The 19,373-nt window shown below is 46.8% G+C and overlaps 1 protein-coding gene and 1 long non-coding RNA gene across 3 annotated transcripts in view; one reads left to right on the top strand and one right to left on the bottom strand.

Moving 5' to 3' along the window:
- Positions 1–19,373, top strand: part of LOC119182172 (zinc finger protein basonuclin-2-like) — a 302,065-nt gene that overhangs the window by 159,719 nt on the left and 122,973 nt on the right. The gene's annotated exons all lie outside the window — the stretch shown is intronic.
- Positions 1–19,373, bottom strand: part of LOC142803595 (uncharacterized) — a 76,926-nt gene that overhangs the window by 12,210 nt on the left and 45,343 nt on the right. The gene's annotated exons all lie outside the window — the stretch shown is intronic.

Here is a 19,373-nt window from a genome sequence, read left to right as displayed (position 1 = left end):
GGTGCAGGCTTAGCCGATGTGGATTGAAGTGTGTCTACGCGTATGGGTGCTTTATTTTGGAGAAAAGGTGAGACTGACCACGCTGCACGTACATTGTGGGCCTGTGTGCTATCCTGCCACCGGATCGCTGTTTATGAACTTTGTGTTCACTTCGTATATAATCACAGAACTCCGGGGTATGCTTAATTGATTGAAGCCAGCCGTGTATCTACGTTTACTTACCGCGTGTAACATTCGGATAACGCCCTCATTTTCCTATATCTTACAGCCTTCACAATTACGACATAATGACATCACTAGGATGCGCCTCAGGGAGGGGGGGGGGGAGGTCTCTATGTGTCAACGGCACCAGTTATCCTATTAAACTACTGTGTTCAAAAGCATCACGCATGATCTTATTTTATTTACTTGTTTGAAGCTGATGCTGGTGCACAAATAAGGCGTGGCCACTCCGTATAGCTCTTAAAGGAGTCGAACATAAAATAGAGGTCTACAGGGCCCAAACTCTTTGAACAGAACAAATTCACTCCACATGTGACATACAACTTGAATAACACCATCATACTACGCTTCCTCAAAAAAAAAAAAAACCTCAAGAACAATGTCCACTTATAGGGAGTTCTTAACTCATACATTGTGTAGATGAATTATTGCGCACATTTAATTTTCACCTGAGTTTGGCACTCTTTATGTATCATCCTCGCTCTTCACGGTATTTAAGCTCACGCCACTCCTTTCAAGCAAATTAGTAATGACGCACCAACTGGCCCAAAATAGCGAGCTGACACGCGCAAAATCTAAACTTTCCCGAGGAGGGCTCAGGGTTAAGGGGGGCGGGGGTCTGAACTTGTCTCTTCTTCATCTCCTCCCGGCCGGCAACGCCAACGCAGAAGGCTCACAAAGTGTCCGCGCCACCGCAGCTTCCGCTGGGCGCCTGGGGGCGCCACCTCCTTGAGAGTGCTCCCCTCCAGTGGAAGCGGAGAGGAAGGGAGCTAGGCGATCGGCTGCCAACTTCGGCATCCACTACGTGAACTCGTGGAGCATCGAACACGCGAACAACACTTCTTATATTGCCATTCAGTTTGGTATACGAACAGCAACGCACTCAAGTGATTCTAGATGAAAGGAAACACTAAAATTAAACAATGAGTCGGTTTAGATGGATAAAGTATACTCGAATGTCATTAATTGAGGCATCGTAATAGGAAATAAAATCAAGGTGAAGTGAAAGAGAGAAAGGTTAGCGAAAAGTAGGGAAGTTAATCTAAAGAAAATTTTTTCGTTTGCTACCCTTCACTGGGGAAAGGCTAAGGGGGAATGTAAAGGTAAGGAAGGAAATAAAGCGAGAAAATGTAATAAAAAGCTATTGAACAAAAGAGAAAAAAGAACACACACGCATACACGCACGCGCAAACACACAAACACACACACACACACACACACACGCACACACACACACACACACACACACACACACACACACACACACACACACACACACACACACACACACACACACACACACACACACACACACATGCACAGACGTTACGGATTTCAAAATGACTTTGTCGTATTTTGGGGCGCATAGGTTTAACTAAATTTCCTGAAACTCAAAATGTTAAGGCTATGGGCGCCTCTGAGGTCATGAAATGTATTTCATTTTTACCGAATAGGAACTACGTAGATCCTAGTAGACGCCGCGAGAGTTTGTGACGTCACGGTGTTTGCTGCGTCAAGTTCAAAGTGGCGTCGTCGCCGCACTCATTTTATTTTTGCGTGTTTCCTCGTTAGTCAAGAGTCTTGTCGCGACGAGCAGAGTGATGCCGGATTTCTAAAAGAGTAACATACTGATACTACGAGAGCTATTTTTTCTTCTTCTTTTTATTGTCCCTTTACTCGCCGAGGATCGATACAGTCGTCATTTTGCACTGCTGCTATACCGTTAGCAGAACAGTTTCGTCGACGTTTTCTGATACGTTTGATGCATCACGTTTCGCAGCAAACTGTCGTTGTGCCTTCTGACTGCAGAGCTGGTAGATATTACTAGCTAAACTACATAACCCACCGTGATGTCTAAGTGGTGACTGCGTTGTGCTGCTAAGCACGAGGGCACGGGTTCGCTTCCAGACCAGGGGTGGTCGCAACGCACAATATTCGCATTTCGTGTTTTACCCTCTGTGAACTCCTACATCCACCCTTTTTCTGTGATATGTGAATGCGTGAACGTATACGTTACACATCTACTCCCGTTGTCACGACGACAAATGCCGAACTTTTTTTTTCCTGGTGGCTCGTGATCCGAATGAACTGATTAGATGACTAGAGAGTCTGTATTTTAAAAAAAAAAGTAAGATGCGTTATCGACACTCACACCTATCTGAGGAGATGAAAATGGAAGCTTGTGCGCAGGAATGTGTTGCAGTTGATTGAGTAGTGTTATGCCAGCGAGTCCTCGTCAAACGGCCGTGCCTCTGAAAAAGGCAATCTGGGTCAAGGCCTGCCCGCAGTCTGCCTGGCGCGAACGGCGTAAACACGCGCGGCGCGTCTCTGGCCCACGTGCATTGAGTCATCTGCGCACGTGACAGCGAGCCGGCGGTCTCGTGTCTGGTGGTCTGACGCATGGCGCGGCGACCCCCCCATTGGAGGAATCTGCCCTGACGGCCAGCGGCGCTTCTGATTGGACATTTTGGTTGGACCCGGTGTAAATAAAAGAAGCCCTGCGGCGCGTCGCGATCGGCGGTCCTATGTGAGTGAGAGGAGGCCCCGTGTCGGAGAGCCGGCATGTGTGTGAGTCAGCGGTCTTAGGCGAAGGGCTGACCTATGTGTTAGAGAGGAGAGCTCGGCTCTTCGAGTCTCTGTCGGCCCCAGTGCCGAAATTGTAACGCTTCTGTATATATGCTGTACATAAACCTTGTTTAACTCACCGTCGTCTCGTCCGCTCGTCTTATCAGCTCTGCGCAGAAGCAGTCGCGAGCTGATAAACCTACGCTACGCAACAGTGGTGGCTTCGGCGGGATCGGCCCGTCGTTCGCAACAGTGGGGGCTTCGGCGGGATCGGCCCGTCGTTCTCAACAGTGGTTGGCAGCTGCGGGATCGGCCGGCGTCAGCGACATCGATGCGGTGAGTGCCTGATGTTTTCCCCTCAGTTCACCAGACTACTCTAGCTAAGGTTGTAGTAGTTTAGAGAAGGGCTGTGTGAAGCATTGTAGTGAGCTTTGATCGTTTCAAGCAAAGTCGAAGTGCTTTGAAACCAAGGTTAATGCGGAGGGGGTAAACACGGGAGAGTGAAAAATTGCTTGCGCGTCTTGCTAGTTGACTTATAGTGGGTACGGCAAGTAAATTGTTAACAGGGGCAAACAGCAAGAGGCTAGTGTGAACGATGGAGAACCTTAAGGTGAAGGAACTCATCGAAATTTGTGAGGAACTCGGCATTACTTTGGGCCGTGCGAAACGAAAGCAAGCGATCCTTGAGATCATGAAGGATGAGGGAGTGTCGGCTGAGGAAGTCGATGAGGCCTGGGAGGATATTAAAGCACGCCGTGAGGAAGCTGAAAGGCGTGAACGTCGCGAGCGCGAGGAGGCCGAGAGACAAGAGCGCCTAGAGTTGAAACGACTAGAATTGGCAATCCTACAGTGTTCGCAGGCGCCTAGCGTAGCTTCTCCAACAGTTCAGGTCAGCGGTTTTAGAATTAGGGACCAATTGCCACCGTTCGTAGTAGGCGAGGACATGGCGAAGTATCTCGTCAAGTTTGAACATGTCTGTGAGCGAAACGCTTTGGAGCGGTCTCTTTGGGCGCAGAACCTGATAGCTCTTCTTCCCGGCGAAGTGTCCGACGCGATAACTTGCTTGTCGAGGGAAGCGTTTGAGAGCTATGACGAGGTTAAGGAAGTGCTCTTGAGACGTTATAAGTTGTCACCCGAGGCTTTCAGGCAAAGGTTCCGGTATGCTGAAAAGGGGAATGAGTCACACGTTGACTTCGCGTTTCGTCTTAAGGCCGATTTAATTGAATGGCTCAAGGGCGAAGGTGTTTATGACGACCGCGATAGAGTGGTGGAATGCGTTGCATTGGAGCAATTCTACCGCTGCATCGAGGATAATGTCAGGCTTTGGTTGCAGGACAGACTTAGTGAAGTACAGTTAAACAAAGCAGCTGAGTTAGCTGAGGAGTATTATACTCGCCGAAAGTTGCATAGCAGAGCAGTGCGCGTTGAAAAGGATGAAAGGAAAGAGGGCTTTTCAAGGAAACCTGATCAACGGAAACCCGATCCGCACCGTAATTTCAAAAAGGACCCGTCTCTTACGAAGGACACTGTAGAGGAAGGGAAAACAGAAGCGGAAAAATCGAGTGAGGTTTCTAAACAACGCACTGATACCACACGGGCGTTTGAATCACGGAAGCCACTAATCTGCTACAACTGCAAAAAGGAAGGGCACATCGCGATAAACTGTAAGCAAAAGTTTGCTTTTGCAACAATTAGAGAATCGGAAAAGAACATGCGGTTGTTGGAGCCGTATCTCCAAGAAATTAGGGTGAATGAGAAAACGTGCCGAGCACTTAGAGACTCAGCGGCAACCATGGACGTTGTCCATCCTTCATTGGTGTCTCCGGATGACTTCACAGGAGAATGCGCGTGGATCAGGCAAGTCGCCGAGGAGCAGAGTGTTCGCTTACCAATCGCCACCGTTGTCATTGAAGGCCCGTTCGGTAAGCTTTGCACCGAAGCGGCTGTGTCTGTCGCGCTAAACGATCGTTTTCCTTATCTTTTCTCCAACAACTCGGAGCAGCTTCTCAAAGAGCAGGGCAAATCATTCTTCCCCAACTTAGCGTGCATGGCTCTCACGCGATCGCAAGCGCGAAAGCTTTCGCGGAAGCTGGACCTGGTTCCATGCGGTGAACTCTCAAGTGACCTTGTCGGCGGGTCGACGGAACCCCAGAAAGGAAAGTTTCCGCATGAGTCATGTGAGCAGTCACGCGAGCGGCCCGTCGCCGACACGGCCGGCGCGGTATGCGCTGGGGGAGACGACGTGGCGCCATTGAGTCAGAGCGAGAGGGTTGCAACGCTCTCGCCTGTAGCGGAAAGTTGGAGCGAGCTGCCGAGAGTTGATCGAGATACGCTCATTCGAGAGCAGCGTGAGGATCTCTCGATTGAAGCGCTAGTGGAAAGCCAAATTGAAGCGCTAGTGGAAAGCCAAATTGAAGCGCTAGTGGAAAGCCAAATTGAAGCGCTAGTGGAAAGCCAGAAAAACGCGGCAAAAGTGCTGTCGAAGGAGCACTACGAGAAATCGGGGAAGAAGCGCGCTTTTGAAGTTGATAATCAGGTAATGCTGCTGCAGCCATCCAAAAGGAACAAGCTTGAGGTTGATTGGGAAGGGCCCGCCAAAGTATTATCGAAGCCTTGCGATACAACTTATAAAGTGAAATTAGGAAGGCGGCCGGACAAAATTTACAACTTAATGAAACCATACGTTCAACATCACGCGGTCGTAAATCTGTTGTTGAATGCTTCAGAGGAAGAGGAAGCAGGAATTTTGAGTTCTAGTGAGGTAATTGAAGGGGGATCGAAAGTAATCCGGGAGCAGATAAACCTAGAGCCTAGGTTAAGTGAAGTCCGGAAGGAGGACCTGAGAAAGATTGTTTTGGTGTTTGAAGATGTGTTTTCGGACCGTCCCGGAAACATGAAGGTGATCGAACACGATATCGAGCTAAGCGGTGAGGAGTCAATCCGCAGCAAGCCGTATCGTTGTTCCCCTGTGCAACGTCGAAAGTGTGAGCCGCTCTTGGTGCCGCATCGGTATCGTCGCCTAAAGGTGGCCGGTTACTGAGAGGGAGCATGTTGCTCCACAGCGCAACTTTGACGTTCGCTATCAAAAAAAAAATAAAGGAAAGGTGAACGCTAATGCAGGTGCATTGAGTAGTGCGTTCTAGCTAGTACCTTCTCAACCTTTCGGTTTCTCGCTGGCGATTCGGGGCAAAATTTTGACCTCATCACGACCTGGGCTGAGCGCTCTCGTTCAGAGTGATCTCAAGGGGCCAACTTTATGTGGTATTCTAATTCGTTGCGTTGTTGTAAGTGTGAAAAATTCAAGTTCTTACTTTAAGAGTCTTGTGTCCCACATGTGCCTCTTGATGTAGGGGGAACAAAATTCCGATAGACACGTAGATAGGTATATGTTGTACTATACTTTGTCTGGTGTTCTGTCGGGTGACCGAGGGCACTTGCGTGTGTCGTGTGTTGTCTGTTGTCGATCCGGTCTTGGCAAGTTGCAGAACCGTCGACAAGTGCTGAAGCCGAAGATGGTCAGAAGAGACGAGTGAAGCTGGTCGACAAGTTGTGGCGACAAGCCAGTGAAGCTGGGATCCGTCGTCAAGAATGGGATGTGTTTTCGGAGCAGTCTGGAGCTGTATTCTCCCCATGGCCCTGGAGGCGAACCTGGAGGGACCTGGCGAACGAGCGCACCTGACATCCGAGCCCCGTGGAAGCAGCTCGTCTTTCCGGTGCATTGTCTGGCGGCGGGGGTGCTGTTATGCCAGCGAGTCCTCGTCAAACGGCCGTGCCTCTGAAAAAGGCAATCTGGGTCAAGGCCTGCCCGCAGTCTGCCTGGCGCGAACGGCGTAAACACGCGCGGCGCGTCTCTGGCCCACGTGCATTGAGTCATCTGCGCACGTGACAGCGAGCCGGCGGTCTCGTGTCTGGTGGTCTGACGCATGGCGCGGCGACCCCCCCATTGGAGGAATCTGCCCTGACGGCCAGCGGCGCTTCTGATTGGACATTTTGGTTGGACCCGGTGTAAATAAAAGAAGCCCTGCGGCGCGTCGCGATCGGCGGTCCTATGTGAGTGAGAGGAGGCCCCGTGTCGGAGAGCCGGCATGTGTGTGAGTCAGCGGTCTTAGGCGAAGGGCTGACCTATGTGTTAGAGAGGAGAGCTCGGCTCTTCGAGTCTCTGTCGGCCCCAGTGCCGAAATTGTAACGCTTCTGTATATATGCTGTACATAAACCTTGTTTAACTCACCGTCGTCTCGTCCGCTCGTCTTATCAGCTCTGCGCAGAAGCAGTCGCGAGCTGATAAACCTACGCTACGCAACAGTGGTGGCTTCGGCGGGATCGGCCCGTCGTTCGCAACAGTGGGGGCTTCGGCGGGATCGGCCCGTCGTTCTCAACAGTAGCAATGTTTCTGCAATATTCGCCTCACGTTCAATAAAACTATAACTCTTAGTACACGTATAAAACGGTGGTGTAGTGGCTCCATTGTCCAGCGTTATGACATATTCTTTTAGATGCGTCTTCCAAATAGGTTCATTCATATCTGTAAGGTCATTGCGTAGGCAAACATTATGTTTTTAAATATCAGCGTTATATACAAAGTATGTTTCTAAGCGCGGACCCGCGTAAGGTATAGCTGCCATGTGATTTTGTGGCTCATGTGTATACGGCGGGCTTCTCCTTCTACTGTGTTATCTGGTTACGTGTGCAATGCTATTCATAGCCGCGTATTCATGAATGTATGTAAACTGCTTACACAGATGCACTCGCGCATGCGCAGACGGAATTTAGCTGCCGGACATCACCGTAACTGTTTGGGCACTGCGATGGAGCAAAAACACACATCGCACTCTGCTATAGTAGTGTTAGGCGCTGACAACAAAACACGTTCGTCGCTTCGCCGTTGAACGCACCTGCTGCAACACGGACGTCTAGAGTTTGCTCACAACTGGAAAGATTACACGCACAGTCGACCGGACTAGTGGTGCCATCTCGCCGCCACTACCGGAACAACGTGACGCACCACTTGGAGCAGCTGGTCCATTGCACGACCAATATTGTGATTTGCATTCTTCTCTTTCTCTCTCTCGTCCATTGTACAAATAAGCTGTTGCGTGGCCTTATTCATCGGTAGCGATTATCAAAGTGCCTATCAGAGCGCACAAAGATGAATTGGAATAGCTACAACTATAATATATAATATTCGAAAAAAATCTGATAAATGCTCTGCATATGAATGACGTTTTTGATCATGTTCTTATTTTTAAAATATCTCCAATTAAAAAAGACGTGAGTAGAAATGGAGGAACGTAATTAGTAGGGAATTGTCTGCAACTGTATAGTGGGTGATTCAGAGGAAATAATAATAATAATAATAACAATAATAATAATAATAATAATAATAATAATAATAATAATAATAATAATAATAATAATAATAATAATAATAATAATAATAATAATAATAATACAGACACCAATGTGACGTAAACAGTGGCAGTTTAAAGCAAGAACACTTTAGCAAGTCGAGCAGGGCAAGGAATCGCCTATAAACATACTGGCCTGCCTGCGTGATCAGAGCGTGTGGTTCTTGCAGTGCATGTGCGGGCACAGCTTAAGGAAACCTTTTTTTTTCACTTTCCCGTATTTTTAAATTTTATTTACACGTCCTTCTTGCATACTGTAAAGAATTCTGTCGGACACTTCTGTTAACTTCCACTACTACCTTATCGCGCATCATAATCTTTCAGCGTCTGCTGCGTATTCATGTGCAGACCAATACTTAATTATTTAATTTTTAACCGCAGACCAATATTTATTTATTTATGGAGATTTTTCAAATACGGCCCCAAAAATAGCGTCCACGTCACTGCGCATGTGCGAGACCTTAGCACAGGTACGGGGTTAGCGTTGTGGACGCTATTTCTCGCATTTTGCGGCAGCTTAGTCTGCCTAACAACAGCTTTGCGTCAAACAAACATGGCGGTAGCCAAGTGACGGCCCTCGTCTAAGATCAAACTGACCTTATTTCTCGGCAACTGTTGATATTATGAATTTCAAAAAATTGCTGGCATGTAGCAAAATCTGACTGGAAAATAGTCCGTATTTTTAACAGGAGTTGCTGGCGATCGCAGAGCTAGTAGACCGACCTATAGGAAGCTGCAACTTTACGCAGCTATATAGCATAAAGGTTGGATTGTCTTGGATGATGACGGCACGTAACATGGACTCGCAGAAGCGGTTATGAACACTGGGAAGTTTATAGCCACAGCAACGTTAAAAAAAAAAGCAGTTGAATACGTGTACCGACGGCTATTTATTGTGCCGGAGTTTCATTATTATTCACCGTATAAGTGGCGCCGCAAGTGCCATACGCAAAAAAAATTGAAAGACACCATTCGAAAAATCTTCGTTTGTGCTTGACCCAAAGCCAGCACGCGTAAAACGCTTATATGGGGGGCACAAATATTTGGGGCCCTTAATAATTCGAAAACTACCCAATTTGAATTGACTGATAGACCATACAAAAAGCCACATTCTGCAACCTCCTAACTTTGTTTTGCGTCAAACTATGCGCGTATAAGCACACAGCGACTAAACAGGAGAAAAAGTAAAAAAAAAATGTGCTCGAAGGTTATTTTCAGACAGCGCAATCAATCAAGAAATTAGTCGGTCATAAACGCGCATCAGTTCTTTAATCGTCAAGTTAATCGATCAATTTCACGACCCCAGTTATGAACGTAGGTAGTCATACGGGTAATTACCCTTACTCGCGACGGCGACCTGCTAGCCTCGCAACAGCTTCATTGATTTCTTATGTTAGCGATAGCAATACAGGTGTATATCTGGACTTACATCATTAATTTTTGTATAGTAATTGTGAACAACAGTTGGCGTTGCGAAAGAATACTTTTGTGAAGCTTTGTTAAGTGCTAGAGGAGCACGTTTTAAATAAACAGGTTGTATAGTTGCAAAGTTTAACTGGTTTATTTGAATATACCGGGCCACTTTCGTTTGAAGTGTCTTTTTGAACTTGGCAGGCCCCAATTACGTTTGTTGTATTAGAAACAATGTGTCTCCGATCGCTGACATGAAAGACCAACATGTGTACCTGATTATAAAGTTCGCTAAGGTAAGCAGTTTTTCTGATCTCCGCTACGGTTGTCAAACTAACGGTCAGCGAAACCTTGTCTCGAACCTTTTTTTATTTATTTATTTATTTATTTATTTATTGAAAATACCTTACAGGCCAGAAGGCATTGAGTAAGGGGGGTTACAGTGAAAAATCGCATGTAAATTTCAAAATAAAAACGGTACAATGTCGGTTAGTAATAAAAAAAAATTAACAAAGCAATAAGTCAGCAATACGTAAACATGGCGATGAAGTATATAAGAACACTCCGTAACATAAAAACGCTCGGAAAAGAAGTAAAAGAACGTCAAGATGAAATATTAAGGAAATGCGTCTGAACTTTTTGCCGAAACGTGTTGGGGTTGCTATCAGAGGCGATATCGTCGGGAAGATCATTCCACATGCGGATGGCTTGTGGTAGTGCGGATGTGTTGAACGCGTTCGTGTTTCCAAAAATGCGAGTGAAGCTGAGATGGTTATGTAATCTGCGTGACGTGTAGAGCGGGCGTTGAAGGTGCAACGACGATGTTTTGTTACTGTAGACGTACTTATGAAATAGGCATAACAAGGACACGTGACGACGAACATTTAATGCTTGGAGGGAATGTTGGAGTTTAAGCTGAGTCACACTGGAATTGATGTCATAGTTTCTAGAAACGTAACGGGTGGCTCTGTTCTGGATTGTTTCCAGCATGTTAATTTGATACTGAGCGGAAGGGGACCAAACAGATGAGGCATATTCAAGTTGCGGGCGGACGAAAGTTAGGTATGACATTTTGCGAATGTTAGTGGGACAACGACGAAGGTTTCGGCGTAAATACCCCAATGTTTTGGAGGCTTTTGCACAAACGTTAGTGATGTGATCAAACCAGGAAAGCCCTGGTGTAAGGTGGATGCCAAGATACTTGTAAGAAGTCGCCGTGGAGAGCCTGTCACATTGCATATGGTAAGTGAAGTTAGATATGACCTGTTTACGTCCAAAAGAAACAACTTTACACTTATTAGTATTCAACCTCATAAGCCAAGTGCTGCACCAGTTAGAAATAGCGTTCAGATCATCTTGAAGGATGGAGTGATCGTTAGGACAGTTTATAGGTCTGTAGAGCATGCAGTCATCAGCGAAGATTCTGATATGCGATGATATGTTAGTTGGGAGGTCGTTGATGTAGATAAGAAAAAGTAATGGGCCAAGAACGCTCCCCTGTGGGACGCCAGAAGAGACATACGAAGAGGGAGAGGAAGAATTATTAACGATTGTGAACTGCTTGCGAAGTGACAGAAAATTGCGTAGCCAAGATAAAGTGAGGGAGTCTAATCGGAGGGCAGATAATTTTGGAATAAGGCGACAATGGGCGACACGATCGAATGCTTTGGCGAAATCAAGAAATATGCAATCAGTCTGTAGGCCATTATTTATGTTGTAATGAATGTCTGTAGTGAATTCTAGTAACTGTGTTTCGCATGACATGCCCTTTCTGAATCCGTGCTGGTTTGAAAAGAAGAATTTGTTAGTCTCGAGGTGACTGTATACGTGGGAGGCGATTATGTGTTCGAGGAGTTTGCAACATATGCATGTGAGCGAGATTGGGCGATAATTTTTAGGTGAGTTCTTATCTCCGGATTTAAAAATGGGTACTACTTTGGCTATTTTCCAGTCGTCTGGAAGTTTTCCAGACGATAGCGACTGTCGAAAAATGTGGTATAATGTAATGCTAGATATGGAAACAGTATTTTTAATTACCTTAGAGTTGATATCATCTATACCAGCTGATGAGGATGCCTTAATCTGTTTAATTCGACACGCGATACCCTCCACCGTGATTTCAATAGGCTGCATGTATTGGAAGTTGTAATCAGGGATATGTGGTACGTCAGAAGAATCTTCTTGGCTAAATACAGATGAAAAAAAGGTATTAAAAGTAGTGGAGCACTCGTAGTCTGAAAGCGGAATGTTGTTTTCATTAAGTAATGACAACTGGTTGGAACCGTGGTCAGGGGATATGAGGCGCCAGAATTTCTTTGGATTATTTTGCAGAAGAGAAGGTAGGTCGTTGTGAAAATATTTTTCTTTGGCGTTGCATATTGCTTTACAGTAGTCAGTCAAGTACTGCTAGTATTTTTCCCAAGCGGATGGCGTAGCACTGCGTTTGGCATTGCAGTACAGGCGTTTTTTCTTGTTTCTTTGCTTACGGAGGGATTTAGTGAACCAGGGATTAGATAGATCATTAGAAACAGTGATAACAGGGATATATTGGTTTATCAATGAAGACATCTTGTCTCTAAAAAGCACCCAGTTTTCATTTACAGACCTGTTGTAGAATGACGGAAAGAGGACATTGCTAAAAAATTCTTCGAGCTGTGCACTTATTTTGTCAAACTCTGCTTTGCTGTAGTCCCGAATTTTCTTTTTGGATATTCCTGCAAATGGTACAGGTAAGTCCAACGTTACCTCGATTAAATTGTGATCACTGAAGCCCTTTAGGCAAGAGACTGTCCTCACTGAATCAGGAGCATTAGTTAGTAATAGGTCTAACGTATTTAAACCACGGGTTGGTTGATCAATGACTTGCGAGAGGTTAAAGTCCTAGACTAAGTTAATGAATTCTGTGGAAAGGCAGCATGGTGATGAGAAGTTTGTCCAATCAATCAGCGGGAGGTTGAAGTCACCGAATAGGTAAACTACACCAGTAGGGCAAAGATCTTTGGCATTTTTGATGCTATGACGAAGATCACGTACAAATGTGTTATTATAATCAGGCGGACGGTAACAATTGCCAACCAGAATTTTAGCGTGTTTAGTCACACACATTATCCAAATTATTTCAATGGGTGAGTCAAGATTCAGTACATACGAAGAGATTGTATTTTTTACACCAAGAAGTACACCACCACCTCTCCTGTCGACGCGATCTTTGCGGTATATGTTATATCTTTCACTGCCAGCAAGAACTTCGTTATTTGTGATTGCAGGGTATAGCCAAGTTTCCGTGAGCACGAGTATATCTGAATTGTTGTCTTCCAGAAAAGAGCAGATTGTATCGCGCTTGGGTATTATGCTTCTAATGTTAGTAAATGATATCAGAAAAGAAGGGGTCGCCAAATGTGATTTAGGTTTCTGGTGGTGTTTAGGTGGACATGTTTTGGTTGCGAGCTATCTTTCCGATAGAATAACGGTTTTGCTGGCATAATCAAGTATGTAGGTTTTGCCATCCATGCGTAGTCTGTCAACTGAGAGCTTAAACGGTTTTCTTTGCGTTTTAGCGAATTCAATTAGGCTTTTTCGTGCCTGTCGCGTAGCTAGAGAAAAATCTTCTCCGATAGAATATTTGGACCCTTTTAGTTTTGGAGCTGACGCAAGAATTTGCTGCTTATCTTTAAAGAAAGTCAGTTTGGCTATTATAGGTCTCTGTTTGCTGTCTCTGAATTTCCCCAGCCTGTGCACACGCTCGAATTGTGCGCCAGTCAAAGAAATGTTGAATTTTTCGGAGCAGAATTCGATTATTCTTTTTTCAGATGCTGCCCATCCCTCTTTAGGGTCATCTTCTATTCCAAAAAAAGCAAGTTAGACCGCCTCTGTCTGTTTTCGGTATCGTTACACCTGGACGTAATCTCGGTCAAATGATCCGAAATTTGGTGCAGGGAGTTATTAGGCGTACCGGTACCAGTTGCCGAACGTGACGCGACAGGTGATTCAAGCGCTAAAATGCGTTCAGTCAAACGAGCCACTTCGTTCGTAGAAGCCGTCAGTTTTTCAATGGTCTCGCTTAATTGCGCTGACAAGGCTGCATGCCCTTCCTCTAATTTCTGTATGGTTAACATAGCTGCGGCGAAAGCCTCAGACTCGATCTTGCTCATAGGCCCTGGGTTCGATTCAATATCACCCGACAGCATGAGCAGCATATCAAAGATTACCAGACAGAAACGAGATATTCGTGACAAAGATCGTTTCAAAGCATCACACCATTCGGCTGGGCACGACACCGCAATCAAACAGTAATTGCTACTCCTAACACAGACGGCGTATTTGTAGTCACTGATCTGCAAATTGAGCGGTTGAAACACATGCATCTCTGGTGCGGTGCCGTGCCCGAGGTGATCTGCTGGTGATTCCCTTAAATATGCTGAGCCGGTTCCGTCAGGCGTAGTCGTCGATGCCCCTAGCGGCCAGATGTGCGTCCAGATTTGCTTGTTCAGCGTCGGCATGAAAAATGCAGACGCAGGCCAAGCCGGTGAAGTGCCATCGGGGACCAGTGCGCACGTGCCAGCAAGGTAGGAGCAGACAGCCCAGGTAATCGTGGCCTGCAAATTGAGCGGTTGAAACACATGCATCTCTGGTGCGGTGCCGTGCCCGAGGTGATCTGCTGGTGATTCCCTTAAATATGCTGAGCCGGTTCCGTCAGGCGTAGTCGTCGATGCCCCTAGCGGCCAGATGTGCGTCCAGATTTGCTTGTTCAGCGTCGGCATGAAAAATGCAGACGCAGGCCAAGCCGGTGAAGTGCCATCGGGGACCAGTGCGCACGTGCCAGCAAGGTAGGAGCAGACAGCCCAGGTAATCGTGGCCTGCAAATTGAGCGGTTGAAACACATGCATCTCTGGTGCGGTGCCGTGCCCCATAGTAATATCGTAATGATATTATTCATTCATAGTAATATCGTAATGAAGTCGTTATAAAAACATGGGGCAAATAAATGAGCGCAATGTTACACCTCATTGAGAGTTGGTTGATCGATACTGTTTTGTTTGTGTCTTCTGCACACGTGGTTCGTAAACGCTTTTTTAAAACTTCTACAACTGCCTTTCCTTTTCACGTGTACTTCGGTTGTGGCCTTACTGAAATATGTTGCTCCGAGGATATGTGTGTACACGCATCTTAGACGTTTAAGAAGAAGAATAGGCTAGTTTCTGAGGTGTTCAGCGGTCATTTAATCAGTAATCGGCTATTTCTTTTCCTAAATTATGCATGTACAGAATCGCTGTACTCTGGCCACAGTGAAACGACGAATACATATACCAAACACTCGTAGTTACCCGAACAATTGTCTTCACGTTTCCATGGTATGTTCCCGGAAGACGGATAATTGTGTGAATACGTATGCATCCCACGTGCAAATCAAGAGCCAAACGAACATTGATTGGTCCGATACCGTCCACTGTGGTGGTGTAGCGACGAGGACGCTCGGCTGCTGACCTGAAAGTGGCGCACGGTCCCGGCAGTGGTGATCGCTTATCGACGGAGGCGAAATGAGGCCCCTGTACGATGAGGTGTCAGCGCAGGTTAGAAGACACGAAATCGTCCAAATCGCCGAAGCATTTTTTTCCGAGCCTCATAATCAATTGGGGTTTTTCACGCAACACTGTACATTATTATTATTATTATTATTATTATTATTATTATTATTATTATTATTATTATTATTATTATTATTATTATTATTTAATGCGATAGTGCTACAGAGCTCGTTTTGCGGAAATTCTGGCGTTGGTGTCGGTGTCTGTCTGCGCGTGTGTAGGGTTGCTTTTAAAGCTTCCTTTTTCACAATAACAGACCTTGTGCGGAAAAGCCTGCTTCTGGGTTTCTTTCGTTTTTTTTGTTTTTGTTTTTTAAGGCGACTATTGCAGCGGGCTTCTGTATTAACGCGATGGCGTTAAAGAGATCGGTTCGCATATATTCCATCGTCGGTGTCGGTGTCAGCGTCATTGGTTGTCAGAGAAAACTCATCATACTTGCGTGACCGAGAAATCAAGAAAGATACAAATAATATAAATGATGAAAAAAATCACGAGTGTGAGTGGGTGTCCAACTCAGGTCATTTGCATGGAAAACAGGTGTTATACCACGCGGCCATGCTTCTGCTTGCAAATACAGCGAAAATAACTTCCTATGCTTGAAAATGCAGTAAAAGTAACTTTCATGTTTTATTTATTACAAAGTACAGTACACAAAGTACAGTAGACACAAGTAAAGGGCAGGGTTGGCAAAAAGGCAAATTAATGCCTGACGAGGTGCCGTAACCCGTCCCAGACTATAAAGCGCAAAAAAAGCAGTAATGTACACATAATTTAAATGTTTTAACAAAGAAGCCGCCGCATTTACAATTTTTTTAAAAGAAATTATAAAGAAAACGTTAGATGAACATTTTATTAAGTACTAATCTGTCTACAAGACTGAGGTTATAGCAAACAAAGCAAGGAATATGTGAAGAAACCCAAATTTATCGAATAACAAACCAATTATTAGAACTCATTAATGAAAATGTCACGAGTGTATACACTTCAATTATAAATACAACTAGTGTGATACCGCAGAAAGAGGAAAAAATTATTCTTGGACCCCTTTACTAGATATGTGTGTATCTTTTCACAAAAGCACACGCGTCCTGTATATACATGCTTCAAAAATACAACGTAAAATATTGCCGTAATAATGCATAGTACAAGCGCACATTACCATCGGGTGTCAGACCACGGGATTATCACAATGACTTCATAGTTTAAAGCCAGTCAACACTACAATAGGCACACACCCTACTGCACCCTTAAGGCCAATAGTGGGTGCATAGCAAGCTCGAAAAGATCTGATACAATAAGTGTTAGAAGTACGAACTAGGAACAGAATATCGCCATCACGTTCAACTCTTAAAGACGAAGCTTTATTATTATTATTATTATTATTATTATTATTATTATTATTATTATTATTATTATTATTATTATTATTATTATTATTATTATTATTATATTGGTGGTGGTGGTGTGGTTTCTTCCTCTATAGTACCAGGTTTCGCAAACACAGTCGCTGATGATCGTTATACCAACCACGCGCCAGCCCTATCTGTTTCATGAATACGTACGCCAGGCTTCGCTCGGGTAGGACAGTGTTCTGCACCGGCCACTTGTGAGCCAAAGAGTGATGGCACTTGATGAATCCGATGAAGAGAGGGAATGTCGTGTGTGTACTTTGATACGGCGTCCCGCGGTGAGCTCACGTTTGCGGCCGCAATGCCGATAGCCGAGTTTTCGCCGTAATGGACGCCGACACCGCTGCTGTCAAAGGCGTTCGCGTTCGCCTTGCGGAGACGACCACTCTGGGTGGTCGAACACGTTCGAGGAAACAAACAAAGAAAAAGACAAATCAAAAAAAAAAAAAAGCGGCGACGTCGTGGCCGACCATATATGAATGGGTTGGTTGGTGCTCCCCAGTTTGCTTTTTTCACGTGGTCGCACAGACCGCCGTGGCCACTGAGGGTCAGCGAACCGGGGTCACCGGCGGGCGTCAGAACGGCGTGTCGTGTGGGCGCAGTCGGCGGGGGAATCGCAAGAAGCTCGCTTCCATGTACGCGCGCGCGAGCCATTTCAATCAACTTGCAAATGAAGGCCCCGCCGAGTGACACCTCCCCCGCCGCGGGCTTGTCTCTCCGCATACACCGTGCATGGTCGCCGGTCTCGACCAAGAAACACTCGATGACGACCGCTGACGGTGCCGTGCAGTCGTGACAGCCGCGAAAATCCCTCGTAGCCGGTATATCGCTTCGAATGTGTCTGCTGGGGCGCGTTGGGTATATTACACGCGCTGTCCCTGTGAAACAGTGCAGTGCTGGCGCGAGTGCTTGAACTTCACTATCACCGGCTGTAGTCGGGGCTCCGTTAGCGATAATGTTTAGCAATCGAGGACAGCTGCTTGCGGTCTGTTGTCGCCCAGGCGAGTCGCGACAGCAAATGGTAAACCCGTCAACAACCGTTATCCAGCTGGACAATAACTGACACTCCTTTCTTCGTGCGCACGTCTATATAACACTGAACTTTGATCGGTTTGCTCTATACAGCTTCTGCTTGCACCATACTGCACACTTCTTGTCGAGTCGAGCTTTGCGTCTCGATTGCGCTGTCGTCGCCAGGCCCGCGAGGTTAACCAGGCGTGAAAGAACGCCCGTGGTGCTTCGTATACCTGCATAAGCGATACGAAACCTCCACCCACCCCACACCCTCCAAAGATGCATTCGACGGCTGTCCACGCAGGTGTTGACGTGGTTGCACGGACCTCCAACCTATACATGCCTTCTCACAGACGGTCGTGCTCCTCCAGCAACTCTTATGCACTTTCGCGAAGGAACCAGGTGTACCACTGGCAGCTCGACGTGAAAAAGAGAGCTCGTTTCTTTCAAGTCTGTATATAAGCGAATAAACTATAGTATGGGTTTTTTTTTCGTTTAGGGATAAAACTTGATCATTCCTTCATCTTGTGCAACCAACAAGTTCCACGAAAAGCGACTTAAAACTCGGTTTCTCCTCGAAAGGCTGTGAATAATTTATTACGAGTGTCTCAAGCTCACGTCGACCGGCACGAAGTCACGGAATCAAGTTCGGCGAAGGAGTGGAGATTCCTGCAGCGGCGGCGACACTGTACACGGCGTAGAGCGGCGCTGGATTCATTCACCTTCCGCCCCTTTCGATGCTCGGCGGCTGCGTCAACGCCCTCCTGGACCGAGCCCGTCCCCGCCGAGGAGGGCTCGGCCTTCCTTGACAGGACGCCGCCGCGTGTGCGCTATGGAGCGCGCCTCTGATGGGCACCAGCGGTGAATAACGACGCGCATCCAGGCGTTGTCGCGAGCCGAGAACTGGCCGCGCGCCACAATTCCGTGCAGCGCATCTCCTGGTACAGGCGAGGGCCGGTCCCACATCGCGAGATTCTTCGGAGAAGACGCTGCCGCCTACGCCGGCTGGATGCCCGCCGCGCTGTGGGAGGCTGTCAACGCGATGTCCCGGTATGACGGGCTTCTTTACGAAGCAAGAGAAAGACGGATTCGGTTGGCCTGCCCGGAGACTCGGGGCCGAAAGAAGGACGTATATGTGAAAACTGCATTGACCGCCTGTCCTCCTGAATCCCCTTCGTACGTCCACTATATAGGCGAGCAACAAGTGTCGTCGCAAGCGAAGTTCCTCCCTCTGTCCCAGCGGGAAGCTCATACGCTTGGTGTTTTCCACGTGCGCATAGTATTCGGCAGGGTAAGTGGATAACTGCGCAAACAAGGGGGGAGAAAGTGACTATAGGCAAGTGACTCGCAATCAGGAACCTGCAGTCGTCGTCCACCACGAGTGTCTGTGTGTCGCTACTGCACGCTAACTTCGCAAACACTGCAGCCAAGTCGTCCGAGGCTGTGCAGACGCGTGTGCGCGCGTTCGCTGGCTGGCTGTTGTGTGTACGCGCGGCCGAACGTGTTCCCCGCGTGGCCCGCTCGAAAAAAAGATGTATAATTGAATCGTTTAATGGGGACCGTGATTTATGCCGGCGACCGCCCGGGCACAGCCAAGGTGTGGCAGCCGCGGCCAACGCCGTCGTCCGGGAACAAAAGGGGCCCCGGGAGGACGCCGCAACGGCCGCATTGGTATTCGTGCGCCGCTCCTATATCTCCGGCCGTGTCTCCGCTTTTTTTTTTGTCTTGTTTTGTTTTCGCCAGTGTTCGCGCGCGCTACTTGG

The sequence above is a fragment of the Rhipicephalus microplus genome, chromosome 3 (assembly GCF_043290135.1).
Source record: "Rhipicephalus microplus isolate Deutch F79 chromosome 3, USDA_Rmic, whole genome shotgun sequence".
Classification (NCBI taxonomy): domain Eukaryota; kingdom Metazoa; phylum Arthropoda; class Arachnida; order Ixodida; family Ixodidae; genus Rhipicephalus; species Rhipicephalus microplus.
Note: the sequence above shows the minus strand (reverse complement) of the source record. Positions and strands in the feature narration are given on the sequence as shown.